The following is a 9,161-nucleotide window of genomic DNA, read 5'->3' as shown; positions in this document are numbered from 1 at the left end:
ATTCAAAGACGAGCTCTATACTAGTTATTCAATATCAAACAAGGTAATATAAATGTTCATGTAATATCGTGCTTAGTAGGAGTTTTATGAAATCATTGTATTGTTCATTGGTTTCGAGTATTTTGTTTCAGCCAGCTAGCATGCATAGAGTATAGTTCACATTGCACACGATTCATCTTGGACTATAATCGATAAAGGTCTATGCATACATTGATTTGGGAAATGCAGAGAATGGTTAAGCATTGAGTATTCAAAGACGAGATCTATACTAGTTATTCAATATAAAACAAGGTAATAGTGACGGTGTAACAAATGGAAGGGATAGTAGTGACATAGGCGAAAGGAAAGCCGTTCAACAATAATATCAACAAACTACTAGACCAAGGGAAAACAAATAAAGTTTGAGAAACAAGACAAGGGAATGGTGTTGCATATGCCACGTATAGATGATGGCCCACCACTCAAGTGAAGTATTAAACACCATGGAAATATATGAAATGAGAAGTAGTGACCTATCATAGTCCATGTCAGCATCGTGGCCATTAGTTCCACACCTAATGTTATAAAGAGTAAATACATGTCCATGGAGCAACATATATTCTAAGAAAGGAAGAAATTAACCAATTGTGGCAGAAGGGAAAGCCACGTGATTTGACAATACACTAAGGAATAGGTGACATAATGTTCATGCACATTGAAAAGGCTGCCATTTTTAAGTTGAAACATATTAGGGGTCTGCTAAAGACGTCAGGTGCCAATCTCATCAAGGAAGAGAATAAAAGGACCATATCAAGGATCAAGAGAATATGAGGTGAGACCAAGTAAAAATAAATAATATATTCAAACTTCATCTCTGCTTTGGTGGTCCGAATAAATATGAAGGATTATTAAAAGAATGATTGGTTACTTCATAGAAAGGTATGTTCATTTTATATTTTATTCCTAAATATATAGTCATCTGTTTAGGAAATAAAGAATTGAGGTGATAATCAATTATTTGGAGTTATAGATTATTTTTTTAGTTTATTATAATCAATTGATATTATGAATGTGATTCATTACATATAATGAAATAATATGTTGAAAATATAGAATAAAGTATATATAGAAGATGAAACATATGATTATATAGTTCAAAGTATAGATATTTATCTATATTATATTCAAATGACCTTATCATGCAAAATTATTTATTTATTCTTGAGTATTATAGGCAAATATGTACTATAAGAGTTATTTGCCTTGATCTTTTCCTTTGAGAATGTTATTGCAGAAAAAAGAAAAATTGATATCAGATTCAAAGGTAGTCTATCACGTCTTCAAAGATAAAGGAGTTCAGAAGATTGATGTTCAGAGGGAGTGTGACACATTCGTCTGAAGGAGCGAATAAAGGATATGTTTTAGTTGATCTTTGAAGATCTTGATCATATCAAATTTAAATGGAGTATGCCACTTCATCAAAGGCAACTTTGGTTGAGGAGTTCAAATGATCAATTTTCAGAGGGAGTTCAAAAGTCTTCGTGTGTGACTATATGACCTTAATGGGCTTATCCCTTGTGTATATCATAATGATTATCACTTGTATTTGCAAAAGTTATTGAAAGGTGACGATCTTACAATAACTTAATTTTCTATTATGATGGATATCTTACGATGTCTATGCAGATCATGATAGATTATACTTTGCATCGTGGATGTTTATATGATACACATTATGAGAATGCGTGTGCTCATACCTTATAAACATTTTGAGTACATGGTGAATGCTACGCAAATTGATTTTCTGGAAGGCCATTGCACATAGTACTTCGTGAATATCACACCACTTGATGTTTTGAAGGTCATTATTCATAGTACTTGGTGAATATCTTGCATCTTGACGTTCTGGAAGGCCATTACTCAAAGAGTATTTGGTGAATATCATGTGTTGATATTCTGGAAGACCAATACTGTTGATATCAAATGTGATATCTAAATGTTACTTAGAATATTTGGTGAATATCATGTGTTGATATTCTGGAAGACGAATACTTGTGATATCAAAATGGTGGATACCTTTTGATCAAAGATAGCCTTAAAACTTGTCATTCCTAATATTGCCAATGGTGTAATATATTTCTTGCGTTTATCCTCCCTACCTAAGAGGGATTGTTGATGTTTGGTAGCTTCAGTTGGATATACTTTGAGACTAAAATGAAGTTACACACACACACACACACACACACACACACACACACACACACACACACACACACACACACACACACACACGTGTGTGTGTAGTTAATTAAACAATAAATTATATATATGAGATATTATAAATATAATTACGTCGTTATCATTTTAATGAATATACATATATGTCCCATGAAAGGACATCTCTCCTCTTGATTTATTATCAAAATAAATAAGAGATTGCTACCAATTGGAAAACATATACCTTAAGAAGCAATGCTATTACACTCGTAGCAATCCTAAAAACTAACACCTTGTAGTGGTCGTAGCATAGGGTGAGGAAGTCCACTCCTCATCAATAGACAAGCACCTCAAAGATGCCTTTGACCTAATCAAGGAATTCGGTGTGATGATATTTGTGATAAATCTTATGATTCCAAGATGAGCCAACTCCTTTTGCCCCTTATATTGCCTCATTAGGCGAAGTACCCATGTGTGATTGTACTTAAATTTGCAAATGCTTTTGGCCTTATCTGTGCATGTCTTGACCCAGTGAAGCTTGCTATTATCCTCCAACATGAGGTTGATGTAGTGGGCGACACATGGAGACCAAAATATGCCTAGGTGTCTCTACCAAAAGTCTATCCACAACAACACAAGTTGTTGCATTGTTAGTGACCACTTGAACTACGTTCTCTTCACTCACCTCACATATGACTTCCTCTATGGCCTCACATAGATATGTGGTATTTTTGCTATGTACAATAGTATCAATAGACTTGAGGAATATGGTGGAATTTGAAAATAAAGAAAAATCAATGATCATCAATAAATCATAAGCTATAAATATTGATCACTAAATCAAATTCAAATTATTCAATGCATTTAGGGGAGTAGAATGATTAATCACCTCTATAAAAACAAAAAAATTATGAGTATCTTATTCCTCCTATATGAATCCATCATAGATTTCTGAACTCTTTGACCAATGCTAATAGTCCCACTAGAATAAACAATAGAAGCACTAGGATGGTACAGAGGCATGGAAGAAGCCTCTCTAACACAACCTCCAACTAAACGAAATCCAATACTTGCCAACTCCTTTTGCCTCTTCTTCATTTCCAATTTTGCTTCAAAAGCTTTGAATTGACCTGGCTTTCACGAACAAGCTTTAGCAGTTGCTTTCTCGCATGGATCAACATTATGGCTGTGCATTACAGGAACATGGTATTTTAATCTGTTGATGCCACTGTGAATAATTGTTTTACAATATTTACATTAAGAGTTTTACTTTTATTTTTTAAATGATTATTTTTTAAAAAAAAAATTCTCGTAGGAAAATCTTTAGTATTTTTATAAGCTTAATCCTTTTGACCTTGTTCAATATGGTTTTCAAAAAGCTCCAGGCTATTGCAATAAGACAATATTAAAAAAATGTTAACATTTGTGTGTTATCATTTACAAATTTATAAACTAATACAAAAAAGTAGGGTTTTGCACCCCCTCGAAATGTAGGGTTTGTATTTGTAATTTCATAATTTTATTCTTTAAAAAAAAAAGGATTTTATATTTGTTTTAGTAAATTTAAAATAAATGCAAGGTTTAGTGCTCAAAGTTTGAATTTGAAAGGAAAAGAATTGAATGTTTAAAAAAAATAATAATGATTTTATTTGTTTAGAAGGTACAAACCAAAAACAAATCAATCTTACCTCTTAGAACAAACTTGAAATGAGAGGCAACCATGGAACCTCTTGCAATTGTTGGTATAAAGCTTTTGAAGCTCCAAATTGAAGTACTAAGTTGCTCCAATGTGATTTGTTAAACCATTTTTTTCTCTTCCTCCTTCTTGGTCGCCCTTTAATGAATTTTTGTTTTTCCTCACAACTCAGTCTTCTTTTTTACCAATAAAATGAGATGAGCTCACTTTTGGGGTTGAGGAGACAAAATAGAAGAAAAATCAAATCAACTTAAGTTAGTGGGGTTTAATGTTTTTTATTAGTAAATTATGTTTGTTACGACTGAGTCCCATCATCGGGACTTGCCGAGTAGGTGGGTCCTCAGATCCCCAAGTCCAGGTGAGTCATGCCATAGACTCAATCAAGCCTGAGTTCAAGGAATTGGGACTCGCCCAAAGTCACCTAACTGATGGCTTGTCGAGTTCTGGCAAGTCTAGGTGAATCCTAGATCTATGCTTAGGAGTCTATCAATCTTGAAGTCACAATGCAGTGTGAATAAAAAATAGCATCTCCACTTATTTTGAGGAAAGCTTAGTCCTCTTGACTTTGTAGATGAAGTTTTAAGTGGACAATACATAACCTTCATGGTATTTGCCACTTTTCATTTTTTTATTGCTTTTAATTGCCCTCCAAAAGTCCTTTGAAGTTCTCCAAAGTCCAAATCTTAAAAACTTGACTTTTATGCTTTTACGTATAAGAATATTGAATATTTTATATGCTCTTACTTTATCTTGAATTTTTGTAGACCTGGCTAAGTTTGCTTGTTGTGACTTACCTAGTGTTCTGGCCATGAGTCTCCAGGCCCCATTTTGGTTCACTTAGCTTAGGACTCCTTGAGTTTTATAATTATGATTAGAATCTCTCCCTTCACATCTTTATTTGCAATAGCCAATATATTGGAGTACTCTAGCATAGATTGTAAACCTCTAGGTTTTACCTCATTTTTGTTGACCAACCTAGCCACTTCAACCTGCTTTTCCTAGGTTTCTGTTAAACCCTAATTCCACTTTTTAGTGACACCTAATAAATGGTGCTAAATTATATTGCAACTCCCATGAAAATATTTGTATGCCCTGAATTTTTAGGCTTTATTGTTCTCCAAAATGGTGGCATATTGCAACAAAGATTTTAGGAATTTGAATGGGCCTTTTGCATATATATTGAGTATGGTTGAAGGGAATTGAAAAGGGTCTTGTACAATATGTATATCCTTCAAAGAGTTACATTGACATTCACATTTGTACCCTTCCTCCATCTTAAATTCATTGTTGCTGCTCATTTTGATTTGCAAAGAAATTTGTGATAGCAAACTAAAAATAAAAAGTGAAAATTCTCTGAGATCTTTATTAAAAAAGACGAAAAGAAACTAAAAAAACTTAAAATAGTGCGTATTTTCAGCCATAGTGATTGTGAGTTACCTTGCAAGGAATGAGAATGATCCTCAATGCTAAGAATGATTGAATATCTTCTTTTTTCCTTGCTTTTCTCTAGTTCCAAAATTAGAATATATTGGCAAGAAATGATTTTAGGCATTGAGTTTAATCGTAAGGGTATTTAGAGTGAGTTACACAGTTGGAGAATTGTAGTACCCCTACATTGCTTATAAAATCTTTTTGTACATTTAAAAATCATGTTTTTCTTTCATTTATTTTGTTTTAAAAACCTTTGACAACTGTTAGGAATGTTCGACCATTTTCAAGATGGTTGAGAGACATTTGATACTTGGGACATTTTGCCATTGCGGATATTGAGGGACTATTGGCTCTTGTCGATGTTGTTTTGAGGATTCGGCCCTGGCTTTTTTAGTGGTAGTGGATGGCTTGGAGATGTCCCTTTCCATCTCACTATCCTTGAGATGATGGGGAAGATATGGATGTTGGCAGGGGCAAGGGAAATGTTGCCATGTAATTTTGTCTTATATGACTCCTAGAAGCATATCTAATTTTTTTTGTAAAATTTCTTTAGAAGTTGCCTAAATATGTCATAGATAATTGTATCACAACTATCCCACTATCTTGGGGATGGTGGGGGGAATGGAGACATTGGTTTGGGGGGATTGTGGTGTAATTAGAAATGAGTGCACCCCAAAGAGAATAAGATGGTTGTTTTCCTCCTCGGTTGATAGCATGGAAGCACTCTAGGGATTATGGGGTTGCTAGTACTTTGCAGTGAGACTCCAGAGAGGATAGGTTTCCTTGATTCTTCTTCACCCAAACTAGCCTAACTCTTTGTTGGTTCACAGAGAAAAGGTCAGAAAATGAAATAAAACTATACTAAATTTTGATGGGAGGTGATACACCAAATGTTTATGACTTTTACTATTGTTTGACATACACAAATGCTCTTTTTACAAACTAAAAATATGCATAACTTAGATTTTGTCATATATATGCATGAATTCTTCATAGAAATTGGATCAACAATATGAAGAGGAAACCAACTGTTTACACTGCAAAGAGCTGTATAAGTAAATAACCTACAACATGCACACAATATATATATTTCTACATAAAATCAAGGATTGTCTATGAGACATGAAATCAAGGATTGTCTATGCTATCACAAAACCACATCAATCATTTGTAGCTACACACAAATATAGATTTGAGAAGCAACGAATATTTGCTTTGTTGATAAAAAAGGTGTTGGAATTGCATACAAGTATACAAAAAATACTTTTTCTTTCAGAAAATGATTTTAGAATTCTATTTACCTTGAGGAATGAGTTACATTGCTAGCCATTCTACTACAAAGGACTTATTTTTCTGAATTACAATGCACGGAAAAAACTAGAAAAAACTCTCTTCTAGGACTGACTGAAATTTGAAAATGAAGTTAGGCATCCTTCTTATCTGTTTCCAATAGCTTTCTTGCTGCTTTAGCAATGTGCCACCTTGCTTTCTTGCTGCTTCTGTAATGTACTGCCCTAGTTCTCTATTGCTACTACAAGATTCCAAGCTTGAGCAATTGTGTTGTTTCTAACACAAAAAATGGAGGCTTTTGTTTACCGTATAGGGTAAAAGGATACTTATCGCATGTAGTACAGTAAGATATACCACATAATAGATACTTTATTCATATACACAATAAGCACTCCAATGCTTACAATATGATTATGATGATTTTGATGATGTCCCAAAGTCCCTTCCAGACAGTGTACATATACTTTCCCGAAGGGGTGACTCAATTGTTACTTGCCCTTTTAGATACACTTCTACCTGTTAGCTACAATATAGAATTTACTAACAACATCATTCCCACCAAAAAGTAAAGTCGTCTTCGGACGACAAAATAAAGACAACAAAACTTAAATTTCACTAAGATAATTAATTACATCCATGTTTAGATACTAAGAAGAGGGATGCGTCCTTGGTGTAGTGGTCGTTCGTGCCCTAAGCTCATTCAACTCTACTCGTAGCTTGTACACTTTCTCTTTCCATACTTTCAATTCTGCTTCAGCCTCCATCTGAAGCTCCAAAGCTGATTGCATCATCCCAACAATCTCTCCCAACTCTCTCTCCTCATCTGCCACCCGCTTCTTCTCTGTTGCTAACTGTTCCTTCTCCGCTGCCACCTTCTACAGCTGGCTCTGTCTAGTTAACAAGGCTACCCTCTCGAATTCCATGGCTACCCTCTCTATGGTTAGCCTGGTAGCTGACTCCTCCCAAGCTCCCTCTATTGCTACCTAATCTGCATGGCTCCTCCAAAGGGGTTTAATATGCATCCCTGTGTATCTTGACTATCTCTTGAGTCAAAACCTCTACTGGGCTCTCCATACCTGGATCTCTCATAGTGGCCCAATCCTGGTGCATCTTTGTAGTCTCCACACTTGGACATCCCTATTCCTCAAAACAAACTGTAAAGGCAACTATGCATCCTAATTTCATGAAGGATACCACTCTCTCCAGCTCCTTTACTATTGAGTCCAAAGCATGTATCTCTTCAGAGGCCACTACTTGGCAAGCCCGAGTCACTAGTGTCGCTATATTAGTGAAGAATGCCTCTCTCACCACTATTTTTTGCTACTGGAGGTTGTTGCTACACACCTATAGCCCTCTTTACTACTTCCGCCATCCACTCAACAATGCTATGTGGTAGTCCATCATTTTGTGTTAGCTACTCCACTTGTGCATGTAAAAGGTCTTCCTCCAAAACTACTTCTCACGTAGGTGTGTGTAGGTATGTCACTCGAGGCATTGGGGTGCAATGAAACCTCGTACTCAAGTATGTGCTCAACTTCTGGGTTATGCTCTCTCTCTTTCTAGCTCAGGCGATGCTAACAATGTCATATCCACTGTAACCACTGCATCTGAACCCACTATGTCCAAATGAACACTCGACGTCCTCAAACCCTTGCTTGTCAATATCTCCATTACTCCTTCTTGAGTGTCCATCTCTACATCAAGTACAAGTACCTTAGCCCCAACCTCTAGTAAAACCTCGCAAGCAGGCTCCATCATTACTTCCAGAACAATTGTCTTCGTTGGTGGTGAATGTGCCTCTGCTAATGCCTTAGGAATAACTTGTGTCTCCGTGGCAGGCTGATTTGCAATTGAAGTCGAAGTCATCACTACTGGCTGCCTTAACTGACCAAACCTTGGGATGCCATGTATATTTACGGGGGCCAAGTGTGCCATCACTGAAAGTGCAGGCCATGGGAATCTCAACAGTGTAGCTGTAATTACTTCTACCTCCTTGTCCTCTTCCTCCTACTCGTCAGTCCCACTTTCCTTAGAAGAAGTCTCCTTGCGACCACTATCAGTATTTCTGCTGTCCAATCTTGGTCGTTTCTATCCGACTGTGGTCTTGGTGCCAAGTGTATCAAGATGTTTCCACTGCATGATCGGGGGTTCGCCTGACGCGAGTGGTTCTGCTTTGGCCTCCAGTGCATCGTTGGGGATCATTCGCGTTGTTGCCTCCAAGAATAGCCTGATGGCATAATGTGGCATGTAGAATGTTTTGTGCTATAATGTCATAAATTCATAAATCCGTGCCAACAATGCAACCCAGTCATACACTCTTCTATGTAGAATCTTGTTCATCATCGCCATCTATGGAAATGAAATGTCTGAGGCATGGCTAGAGCCTGTGAGGCAACTTTTCACAATGTCCATAAGACAACGCTAGTGGCCTTCCTACACCTTGGATTTCTTCAATCCTCTACCTTTTGATGTGTCTGTGAGAGCTTCTTGCTCCGTCTGTGTTAGGGCCCCACATACTAGTTGTATCAATTGTGTCTTTACCTCCTGA

The sequence above is a fragment of the Cupressus sempervirens genome, chromosome 6 (genome assembly GCF_028749045.1).
Source record: "Cupressus sempervirens isolate cs-2001-9-10 chromosome 6, ASM2874904v1, whole genome shotgun sequence".
NCBI lineage: Eukaryota > Viridiplantae > Streptophyta > Pinopsida > Cupressales > Cupressaceae > Cupressus > Cupressus sempervirens.
The sequence above is the reverse complement of the archived record's forward strand: the minus strand, read 5'-3'. Positions refer to the sequence as shown.